At 34.1% G+C, this 11,823-nt stretch overlaps 1 protein-coding gene across 8 annotated transcripts in view; it reads right to left on the bottom strand.

The window, feature by feature from the left end:
* Window positions 1-11,823, bottom strand: part of LOC106868837 (mitochondrial proton/calcium exchanger protein) — a 78,488-nt gene that overhangs the window by 26,893 nt on the left and 39,772 nt on the right. Inside the window, exon 1 of one of the 8 annotated variants that reach the window (XM_014914317.2) lies at window positions 1,936-2,080. The exons of the other annotated variants lie outside the window; for them this stretch is intronic. The gene's annotated coding sequence lies outside the window, so the exon portion shown is untranslated. Of the gene's footprint in view, window positions 1-1,935; window positions 2,081-11,823 lie in introns of those variants that run through there. 8 annotated transcript variants of the gene reach the window in all.

Here is an 11,823-nt window from a genome sequence, read left to right as displayed (position 1 = left end):
ATGAATTATTTTGATTAAGTACAATGCCATTTTGTAAGGAGATAGATTATATTCATTAAATGAATGATAGTATCTTACTAATACTTATATCACTGACCCTAGACAAATGAAAGGAAAGGCAGACAAGCTAGATACAACGAATCATCTAATCTGGTTCTCTTTCTCTCCCTACAATTAGCATCAATGCCACACAGTTACTTAGCCAAGTCACTTTGATAATAGATGGAAGCATACACAAAACAAATATAAAAATAGACATTAAATGGGAAGATAAGGTTAAAGAGTTTCCGTTAATTAACAAAAACTGTATGAGCTAATGTTTCTTCCCCAGCTCTCTTTCACTCTCTTAATTTTTTTTTTTTTGTTTTTCTTCCTTTACAGCTTGGTAATCTTTCTAATGTTAAAGATTTGACTTAGAAATGTTCATGTTCTCAATTTTCAGTTAACTAGGCAGAGAGAACTGGAGTAATGATGTGCTTTACTTAGGAGCACAAGGACATGCTATTGTATCAGGATTTGAACTCTTGGCAATGCACCAATAAGAAGACAACTCAATCATTACTCTTTTACTTAGCAATTTTACTTTCTTTCTTGGTATTTTTATTTTATTTTGCTTGCAAATTTGAGAGATAGATCTCAAAACAAATGAGAACTTTATGCCAGTGTGTAATGTCCTATGCAGCTGGGAGATATATTTTCCTTGTGGGTAGCATGCTCATAAGCCATATACTGTTTCTGCTCTTTGACATGGTAAAATGTATCTTCACATATGTGTCTATATTACAGATTAAATGTCCAATCAACGGAATTCTTATACCAAGACGAAAAAGACAACTTTAGAATATCAGGCAGAGCCCATTGAAGGGTTCTTTTCTATTCTATAAAATTTATTTTACCCTCACAGCATAAAATATTTTCCACTATTTCATGTTATCTATTAAAACAAAACATTATTAGTTCCATAAAATTCAACTGTTTTATCATAAATTAAGGGTATAAGATACAAAGAGCCATATTCACCACCTGAAGGATATTTCTATTATGGGTTGTCCTTAACCAAGATACTTAACTCTCAATCCATCAAGCCAACAATAATAGATTTTTTTTTTCGTTTTTTAGAAAGCGATGAAATCATGGGAAACAGAACCAAAATGCAAACATGATTTCTTAGGGAGTGTGAAAATATAGAAAGAAATATTTTAGGAACACTCATTCTTCCATTGCTTTTCATGACTGGATTAATTCCTCAGACAAGTATACTGAGAAAATCCAGATCTTTCTTTTGCTAAAAACCAAAGTGAAAATAAACTATTTGCTATATATGAATGCCCTCAAACTATACATCAAAAATGAAAATGATCTACATTCTCTGGTCCAAGTAGTAAGAATATTTAGCAAGGTGGATAAGTGTGCAGTTTTAATTATAAAGAGAGGTTGACAGTTTTAAAATGGGCATATCCTGCCAAAGTATTCTATCTGTTTCATTTTGAAACCAGCCAGATCTGACCTCTCACACCTACTCAACAATATCATTCTAAAAATAAAGTCATATCATTGGAATCTTGAAATCACAAGAGAATGCATAACCAATTCAAAACAATGTGAATAAATAAGCATTACGTTTGACAGAGCAATCTAAAGGCTAAAGGGTTAAATCTGATACTATAAAGATACAAGATCATAGATTGCTGGGAAATAACAAGGGATAGAAGTATCTAGGGATGCTACAGGGTGATAAGGTAATGCAAAAAGAAACAACAAATAAAGTCTCTAAAGTGTACAAAAGAAGAATTAGTTACAAGGCAAAATGTGTCCCATGCTATTGTTGAAAGATTTTGCTCCTTTTCTAAAGTGGGCAAATACAAGCTACAGGAATTGGACAGAACTAAGAAGCTTTTCACAATGCATAATGTAATATTGAGAAGCTCTACTCACCAAGAAGGGAAGGAGACAGAGATTTGTTAAATGCAGAAGACACCATCAATACGGTGATATTGAGTTTGAAAAACTATGTTGTACACAGTGAAGAAAGAATATCATCTGTAGTTAGAAATATCCAAAAATCCACAGAAACAGTAGAAGAATTCAAGAACAGAAAGGAGGACTGTAGGACTAATAGCTGGAAAGAGAAGAAATTACACAGCTATTAGTCCTACAAACTGAGGATGTCGGAAGTAAAGAACGCTGGCTGTGGCTAACAGATAGGAACCTGAAATGAGAAACTGAACCAGTTTCAGGAATAAGCCATATGATTCAACTCAATAAAGATAACAACTGATAAAACCCAGTCAGAAAGCAAATACAGAACATGCAGAAAACTGAATGGAGTAAGCTAGTGCAAAAAGAGTATAAGCACAAGTATGACTATACTGGTAGAAGAGTGTGTTGGGCTGCTAGTTGGTTGATCTGAAGTGATGGAAAAGAGGTATGAATACAAGCCAGAGGTTTTCTGGCTACATCAGTATCAACAGTCTCTATAGAAACTGACGATACTATTGAAGGAAGGAGACTTGATATATTGATACAGGACAGAAAGAGCAAACTGTATTAGATCATAGACTTTGCAATACCACATGATAACAGAGCAGATAGCAAAGAAATTGAGAAAATTAAGAAACATCATAACCTAACCAAAGATAGAAGTAGAGATTGTGGAGCACAAAGGTGACGGCAGTCCTTGTGGTAATAGATGCACCAGGCACAACACCCAAACTGCTACCCAAGATGTTGAAGGATATTGGAATTGAGGCCCTATTTTGGAATTGGAGTTATAGCAAAGTGCTATTCAGTACTCTGCATGAATCCTATGAGACATATATATATGAAATGTAATACATACACAAACTGTTTGTGTAGTTAGATGTATACAGGGTTATTCAAAAGTCCTTCTAGTATTTTCACTTTATATAGTCTTTACATGCTAAAAGGACTTCTGAATCACTATGTGATGTGTGTGTGTTTCTACAATGCAAGTCCACAGAAGAAATAAATGAATGTTATATTAGCTTGACTTTCAAAGAACCTAGAACAGATGACAAAGGAAAATAAGGCTGTGAGCAGATATATTGACAAGAGAAAAAACACAGTGGGACTGAACCCGGAACCATGTGGTTGGTAAGCAAGCTACTTACCACACAGCCACTCCTGTTTATTTTTTGAAAATATTATTATTATTAATATTATTAAAGGCAGTGAGCTGGTAGAATCGTTAACATGCTGGATGAAATGCATAGCAGTATTTCACCTGTCGCTATGGTCTGAGTTCAAATCCTACCGAGGTCAACTTTGCCTTTCATCCTTCCGGGGTTGATAAATTAAGTACCAGTAAAACATTGGGGTTGATGTAATTGACCATCCCCCTCCCCCAAATTTCAGACCTTGTGCCTTTAGTAGAAAGGATTATTATTATTATTATTATTATTATTATTATTATGCTAACAGAATCATTAGCACACCAAGCAAAATGCTTAATGGCATTTCATCTTTGCATTCTGAGTACAAATTCTGCTGAGATCAACATTGTCTTTCATCCTTTTGTGCCCCAAGGGCCAATGTAATCAACTTATCCCCTCCCACAAAATTTCTGGCTTTGTGTTTACAGTAGAAAGAATTATTTTTATTATTATTACTATTATTAAGGCAGTGTGATGGGGCAGAATCGTTAGCACACCAGGTGAAATGTTTAGAAGCATTTCATCCATCTTTACGTTCTGAGTTCAAATTCCACTGAGGCCAACTTCGCTTTTCATCCCTTTGGAGTTGATAAATTAAGTACCAATGAAACACTGGGGATTGAGAGGGGGGGGGGCGATGCAATCAGCTTCTCTCCCCCACCCCAAATTTCAGGCCTTGTGCCTTTAATAGAAAGGATTATTATTATTGTTATTATTATTATTATGTATTTGTACTTTTAGCAAATTTGAACAAACCAATGCTTTGTGAGTGAAATGAGGTTGTCAGAAACTATGGAGAAGCAGAGCTTATACTTACGTATATTTGTGCATATGTGTGAGTGTTTGTTTATGTATACAATTGATAAGGAAGACCACATTGTGTAGCGTTTACATTTATACATAAACAGTTGATATTCTGCCTGCAGAAAGTCTTTGATCACTCAGATGCCATGTCATGAAAACATCTGAAAGCTTGCAGATGTTTTGAATGAGTGTGAAACTTTAGTACGCTAGTTGATTGCTAATTATCTAGCAACACACACACACACGCATCCACATACATACAGGCACAGATATGGCTACGTGGTTGAAAAGCTTGCTTGTCGATCATATGGTTTCATGTTCTGCTCCACTGTGCAGCATCTTGGACAAATATCTTTTACTGTAGCCCTAACTCAACCAAAGCTTTGTGAATGAATCTGGTAACTGGAAACTGAAGTTATCATATGTGTGTGTGTGTGAGTACGTGCATGCGTGTGTGCGTGTGTGTATGTGTTACTGTCTCCTTGTCTTGACATTGCATGATAATGGTAAATGAGTGTTCTTTGTTTCTTATCTTCTGTGAAAACATGTCTTTCCATGGGGAAATATTACCTTCCTTGGAAACAGGAAAGGCATCTGGTTGTAGAAAATTGGCCTCAAAAAATTATTCTCTGATAAGCTAGCTACTCCACTACACAATTTCTCTTACAAGGTTTAATTCAACACAAAGCTATGGTTGAAGTCCCTTACTCAAGATACCTTGCAGCAGGATCAAATCCAGGACCTTGTGATTGCAAACAGAACCTTTTAATCAATTGGCAATGGCTGCTGAGAGAGAGAGAAACAAACACATGCATACACTAACATTCATATAAATACACACATAAATACATTCAAGCTAGATTTTTTATGCAGAAAGAAAAGTACTGGAAGTAGAAATTTTATACCAAATCCCACCTTGTCCTGCTTACATGATAGTCTACTCTGTTTTAAGTATTTGGTCCAGGCCCCTAATTTCAAGATTCTATCCTTTTTCCTTTTCACTAGTTTTTGAGGCCCTGAAAAGTATCGTGGGCACTGCCCTTACCCCGTGAGAGATACAGTAAAAAATAGTACCATGTATTAACACTAGTGTACTCAAACACAGGTACACACACCCGCTCTCTTCATATGAGTGCATGAAAAGAAAGACAGGGTATTTAAACTTCCAATGGGGTGCCTCAAAGACTGGTGGGCAAAGGGATGACTACATAGAAGCTTTTGACCAAATACTTGAAATCAAGTGGGCTCTGCTAGAAACATTAGGTGATAATATTAAAACAAGTAACAGATTAAGTCTAAGCAGGTAAGAACAGGTTCAATCCAACTTGTGGGTTTCCACAGTTTTCTTTTACTCATTCTTACTGACAAAGTTTGGATCAACCTGAGGTTAAGATAGCAGAAACTTGCTCAAGGTGATATTCAGTAGAATCAAAGCCAGAACCATATGACTGCAAATCTATCGGACCACACAGCAAAGTCTGTACAACAATGAATGATACTCATGTCACCATTGCTGTTGCCAACCACTATCATCACTATATTCATTTACTAGTACTTTTACACTGTCAGTATAGTCTAGTTCACAAGTAATCAACCAAATGTTGAAATAAGCTAAAGATTATAACAATTTTACTCATGTATATTTAGTGAGGGGGGGAAAAAAACTATATAAAATATTCTCTAATAATATATAACAGTAAGTAAACCAGACGTAATTTTTGATATATATATATATATATATATATATATATATATATATGTTAGGAAGGGCATCCAGCTGTAGAAACTCTGCCAAATTAGATTGGAGCCTGGTGTAGCCATCCGGTTGCACCAGTCCTCAGTCAAATCGTCCAACCCATGCTAGCATGGAAAGTGGACGTTAAACGATGATGATGATGATGATGATATATATGTATATGTATATAGCATTGAGCTGATGCATTTTGAATGAAACATCTGTTCATTGATCTTGATAGTAGCAATGTTAACACATACTGTTAACTTTGGTTTATATTTATTATGTTTTATTTTGTCTACAATGGTAAGAAGCTTAGAGAACTTAATCCAATCTGTTGTAGTTAATATTGTGTCAACTGATTCTACAAACTAGTTTTAATTCCTAGTTAGATTGCTTTCACGTATGTGACTACTACTCTTGTGAGCCGAATGTCACATTTGATTGCCTTTCCCTTAAATATGTTAGGAACAACTTTGCATCTATATAAGTAGGTTAAAGAGCTTGCTTTGCAATCATGAAGTTCAACACCAGTGCATAGCATCTTTGGCAAGTTCCTTTAAAGTTCAGCTTAACTTGAACCTTGAAAGTGAAATTGGTTACACAGAAACTGGAGAAACCTATGAAATGAATGGTACCTGTAATTCAATGGGTTTCACCTGTGACATTGTGTCACTCTGATTCTGCCTGAGGAGTACATTGAAGGTACAAGTATCTGTGCAGACAACTAGAACATGCATTGCTGAGACTGATGAAAGATCCATTTCATTCATACATACAACTATCCATATATATATACATACATGACACAAACACTCACACATTTTAGGAATATGAAATTCTAAAAGGCTCTTAAATGATTGCTCAAAAGTATTTCTATTTCTTTTATGTATGATTTGGTACCACCCATGAGAAAGACTTGCCATTGCCTCGTCTTAAATTCATTTCAGGCTAATTCAAACTGGTTTAATAGTCTAACTTGTTGTCAGTTGAATAAGCAGTGGGAAACAGTAATGTGTAGCATGGTAAAATATTTCTTATTTCAATAAATGTTAATAAACTAAAAAATAAAGCAGCATTAGAATGTTTTTTAAACAGCAAAGTTTTATTTTCTTCAGTACCTTATAGGCTTTAAAGTCCTTCAAAAGCAGTCGACAAGGAAACTATGATATTATTTAGGATGTGTTGTAAGACTGCATGGAATAGAGCATTTCAGGAAGAACACATCAGACTGATAACAAATTATAACATAGGAAACCTAATTGTAAATCTGCTCAACTATGGATGATCAAAACACAATAAGAGAGGAAACTGTATCCAACAACCTCTTGATATGTTAAAGAATTTTTGAAATAGAACAATTAATGAAGGAACATCTACCTAAGTTCCTTATTTGGCCATTTAACTACCATATTTTCACCCATAAATGAACCCCTTACTACCTCAAAATAATGATAATAATAATAAAAAATAAAACAATAAAAAAACAGCCCAAGATCTAGTCCTTAAATACCTCGGGTGAGTTATCACAGATGGCTTAATTTTAACTAGAAAATTAGTGAAATATTAAATATTTATTAAATTCAACAAAGCCATATTCATACAAGGTATACAACTTAAAAGATACTGGCAAAAACAATAAAAATAAATAATATAAAAAAAAAACGTCCCATACAAGAAAACTTTAAGAAGGAAACTAAATTTATAAATATTTAATAACAATTCATATGAGTTTATTTAAGTGATACTTAAGTTATTGTTTCCATTGGAGCCTTCATTTCATTGTGTTGTGGAACTCAGATATTCCAGTTAAAAATTTATGTTTTCTTATCTAAACAAAATAAGCATCTGTTTGCTTTGCTTATTTTGCACCCAGCATATGTTTAATCTCAGGTTAACTTGTATATTGCTTAAATATTTATTATAGCACATTAAGCTCTAGCAAGCTAGACTTAACTATAAATAGTTTAGCTCAAGGAAAGAGTAACATTTTTCAATTTATGGCTAATCTAACAACATTCCACAGTTAATAATACTGATGATAGGAGCACACTTGCATTCACATTCAAATGTATTTCTTTATTTTTTTTTCTTATGCATACAACTACACACCCGTACACAAATTCTATATTAGATATTATTTCTAACCTTTATATAAAATAATTTGGGGTTATGACTCTTATAACTAGTGCTCATCAATCTCTGTTTATCATAAGGCTGGGGTTATGTTAAACGATACCCGTTTTTAAGGAAGTTGCCTCCCTTTGGAAATATCACAAAAACTTTCACAGAAATGCTCCTCACTCGGTTTCTACACAGTTCTCATTTATCCAGATTTTACGCTCAGGGTGCTGGTTAACCCGGTACCTGTGGAATAGAATCCAGGATCTGTTTGTCACAAAGCAAACTCTTAACAACAAAGCCATGCTTGTTCTCTATTGATTAAATATGCTGGTTTACATGTATATTTTAGTGAATAACAGGTGATCAAATTTCCGTGATTGCCAGGTGATGTGCAGATTGTATCTTATCACTGGTGTGTTTTCATTTTCTTGTTAGAGTTGTTTACTTACCAATATTCATCCAGTCGACATTGCAATTGGCAAAAAAAAAAAATGTTTAACCCCAAATTAAGCTGGATAGTTATAGTTTGAGAAATATTTGAAAGAAACTGTGTTGCTACATACTAATTTGTGAAAAACATTTTAATTGCATTTCACTGTCTGTATAAGTGATTTTTGTCAGTCATATAAATTGTAGCTCATCCGGCATACATGTTGAATCCAACTGTGTACCATCCTCTACAAATGTTTGGTCTGGTTCCAAAGTTAGAAATCAAATACTAAAAATCAACTAAATGTTTTTTTACAGATAAAAGGATCATAGATTCAATCTATTTGGGTCCTATTCAGCTTCAATGTAGTTAGAACAATATATGTTCTTTCAGTTTAGCGGTTTCCCATCAGTTGACCATGCATTTACAAGAAACCTTTAGAACATTAAAAAAAAAAGATTACAATGCCAACATTACAATTTTCTAAAAAATTCTACAAAAACTTAAGAATAACTATGGAAGCTTTAACCACATACCCACACCAGCATGCACGCGCGCACGTGCATGCACAGAGTTGGCATCATAAGAACTTAGAAACTTTGAGCTTCCTTGGAACATTGAATCTTGAAGCAGATAAAGTTATGACCAATGGTTTCAAATTTAGCATAAGGTCAGCAGTTTTTTTGGGAAAGAGTAAGTTGATTACATCAACCCTAATGTTCAAGTGGTACTTCTTTTATTGACCCCCAAAAGGATGAAAGGCCAAGATGACCTCAGTAGAATTTGAACTCAGAATGCAAAGGTGGATAAGATACTGCTAATCATTTTTCCCAGTGTGTTAACAATTCAGCCAACTTGCCACCTTAAAGCATGTAAAAATTGAGTTAAAAAACCTAGGTAGAAAAAGGCAAAAGCTGCCTATGGAACACAAAATCACATCTCTTCTAAACAGTGGATTTTCTATCCAAAGTGTTTTTTCCTTAACCTAATATTTACATGCTATTATTTGTAGCTTTATCTGCTTCGAGATTCACCATTCCAAGACAAGAATTATAATTTTTTCAATCAATATCTGACTACACTTGAGTCAGAGTAAGACCCAACAAGGTCGAAGTCCTTATACATTATACGTTGAACCTGTCTGGTATAATAATTATTTTAGATCAGCATTACAAATAATGATGAATACAGAATTAATTCATTCATGTGTGCTACAGCTTGTTAGATAATTTTCCTGATTCACTATCAATCAATCTATATGATCAAATGATTCACCTTGAATGTTGATAGACAGTAGGACTGGGAGTGTTAATTGCAAGGCAGCTGAATAAAACTTAGTGAAAGATTATGGAAGCATAATCTTTTAATTGTTGAACCATTAAATTTTTACTGTGTCTAATAATAACACCCAAATCAGTTGACATGTTAACTGAATTGACCTACGTATATTTAAGCTAATAAAAATAATTTCATTGATTTTAGCACTCTGGAAATTTCAAAATTTGTGGAGGAAGGTATAGCTGTTTCAATATATCTGATGGATGAGCATATATAATACAAACAATTTGCACATCAGCTGGCAGACAGGCAATCAGAAAAAATATGATTAACTGCATCACTAAAACATAGATGTGAAATAACATATTTACTTTAGAGAACAGGCATGACAGTGTTGTTAAGAAGTTTACTTTGTCAAAAAGTGGTCCTGGATTCCATCTCACTGCATTGCACATTGAGCATGTGTCTTCCACCATAGTCCTAGGTTGCTCAATACCTTGTGAATTACCTCCGACTCACACACACACACACACACACAAAGAGTATGAACCATTTCAGTGGAGGACTCGTTAGTATTTCCAAGGGGAGGTAATTTCCTAAAAATGAGCTTAACTCAACATTATGATAAACAAAGATCGATAAAACGAGTACCAGACTAAATACTAGAGTATACATAATTGATACATAATTAACAAAAACCCTTGAGGGCAGTATTTCAGGATGGTTGTTGTCCAATGACAGAAACCAGTAAAAGAATAAAATACAATTCTATTGTTAAGAAAAAAAAAAGTTTGTAGGATAGTAAAACATAGTCAAACGATAATTATATGCTAGTGGTTTTATTATTCAATATTTATTGTTAACACACACACACACACACACACACATATTTAGAGGGAGAGAAATTTAATATTTATGAATATAAATTGCCTTGTTTCCCCAATGCATTTTACTGTTAAACCGCACACAAACACATATGAGGAGGCCAGTGAAATGTTCCGAGTGAATAGAAATGCTTTTGTTTACATCTTTTTATAAGCAGATATTGAAAAAGACCAAACACAGTACACTGTGAGACAAACATCTGACTTGACATTCCTTTGTATCTATGACTTACTTGCCAGTTTAAATAAAAACGTTAAGGAGAAAAAAAAAAAAGGAAAGTGAAAGAGAAGAGAAAGGTCATTCTGGGAAAGAACAAATATCTATACGGGGAGAGAAAAAGAAAGGAAGAGGAAAGGTGGGAGGGAGAAAAAAAGAGAGAGATGGTGAGATTGATAGCAGTTATTTTTTTCTGTCAGGTTTAAAGACATGAATGAAATTAAATGTGCGCGCGTGTGTGTGTATGTGTGTAATGATTCTTTGTCTCTGATTCATTCTCTCTCTCTCTTTTTCTCTCTCACCCATATACACACACAACAGACAGTTATAAAGTAATGGTGACCAAAGAGTGAGGGGAGAGCACTCAGTTTTAATTGCTTGCTTGTAACTATTTCACTCCAATTCCATTACCAATGTCCTTGGAAAAGAGACAAATGTCACACCAGTTAAATACCATTCCCACCAGGGAATATTTAATAGAACAGTACAAAAGATAAATATCACACACACACAAACACATGTGGGTGCATGTTATGTCCAACTCTTATTCCCCTCATTCCATTTGTGCTATTTTACCTGCCTGCCAATATATATATATATATAAGTAAATAGAGATACAAAAAGACAAGAGAGGAAAAGAGAAATGAAAATGAAAGAATATAAATAGAATATTTTGTATGAATTACTCAGTGCTGGAATGTTTGGATAATATTTGGAATGGTGCAGCTTTGCATCTGAAGATGAGGTGCAAATGTGTTTATAGATGATATGCCACAAATCAGTCTAGTATAGAATGCTTCAGTACAAGAGAGTGCCAATATCAAGTTTGGACTTCTTTAACTAAGCGATACAATAACACAGTAGCTCTCTCTCTCTCTCTGTCTCTCTCTCACACACACAATGTAAAGAGAGAGAGACACACAGACAGAAAGAGAGAGAGAGTTGGTTTCTTGCTTTCTTGCTTGTATGCATTCATTCAGGCAGTGTAATTGAAAGCAATGCACACAGCAACAAACTCAGAGAAGCAATTGAGCAATTATTCAGCTTTGAACAAATAAAGTAAAACAATTACATATGCTGAGTAATTTTCTTCCAATCTCTACATAATACTATATATATGTGTGTGGGTGGGTATATGTATCATGAATGACTATCTATTTATATTATATTATATTATA

The sequence above is a fragment of the Octopus bimaculoides genome, chromosome 2 (genome assembly GCF_001194135.2).
Source record: "Octopus bimaculoides isolate UCB-OBI-ISO-001 chromosome 2, ASM119413v2, whole genome shotgun sequence".
In the NCBI taxonomy this organism is placed as follows: Eukaryota; Metazoa; Mollusca; class Cephalopoda; order Octopoda; family Octopodidae; genus Octopus; species Octopus bimaculoides.
This window is presented reverse-complemented; position numbering and strand designations above follow the sequence as displayed.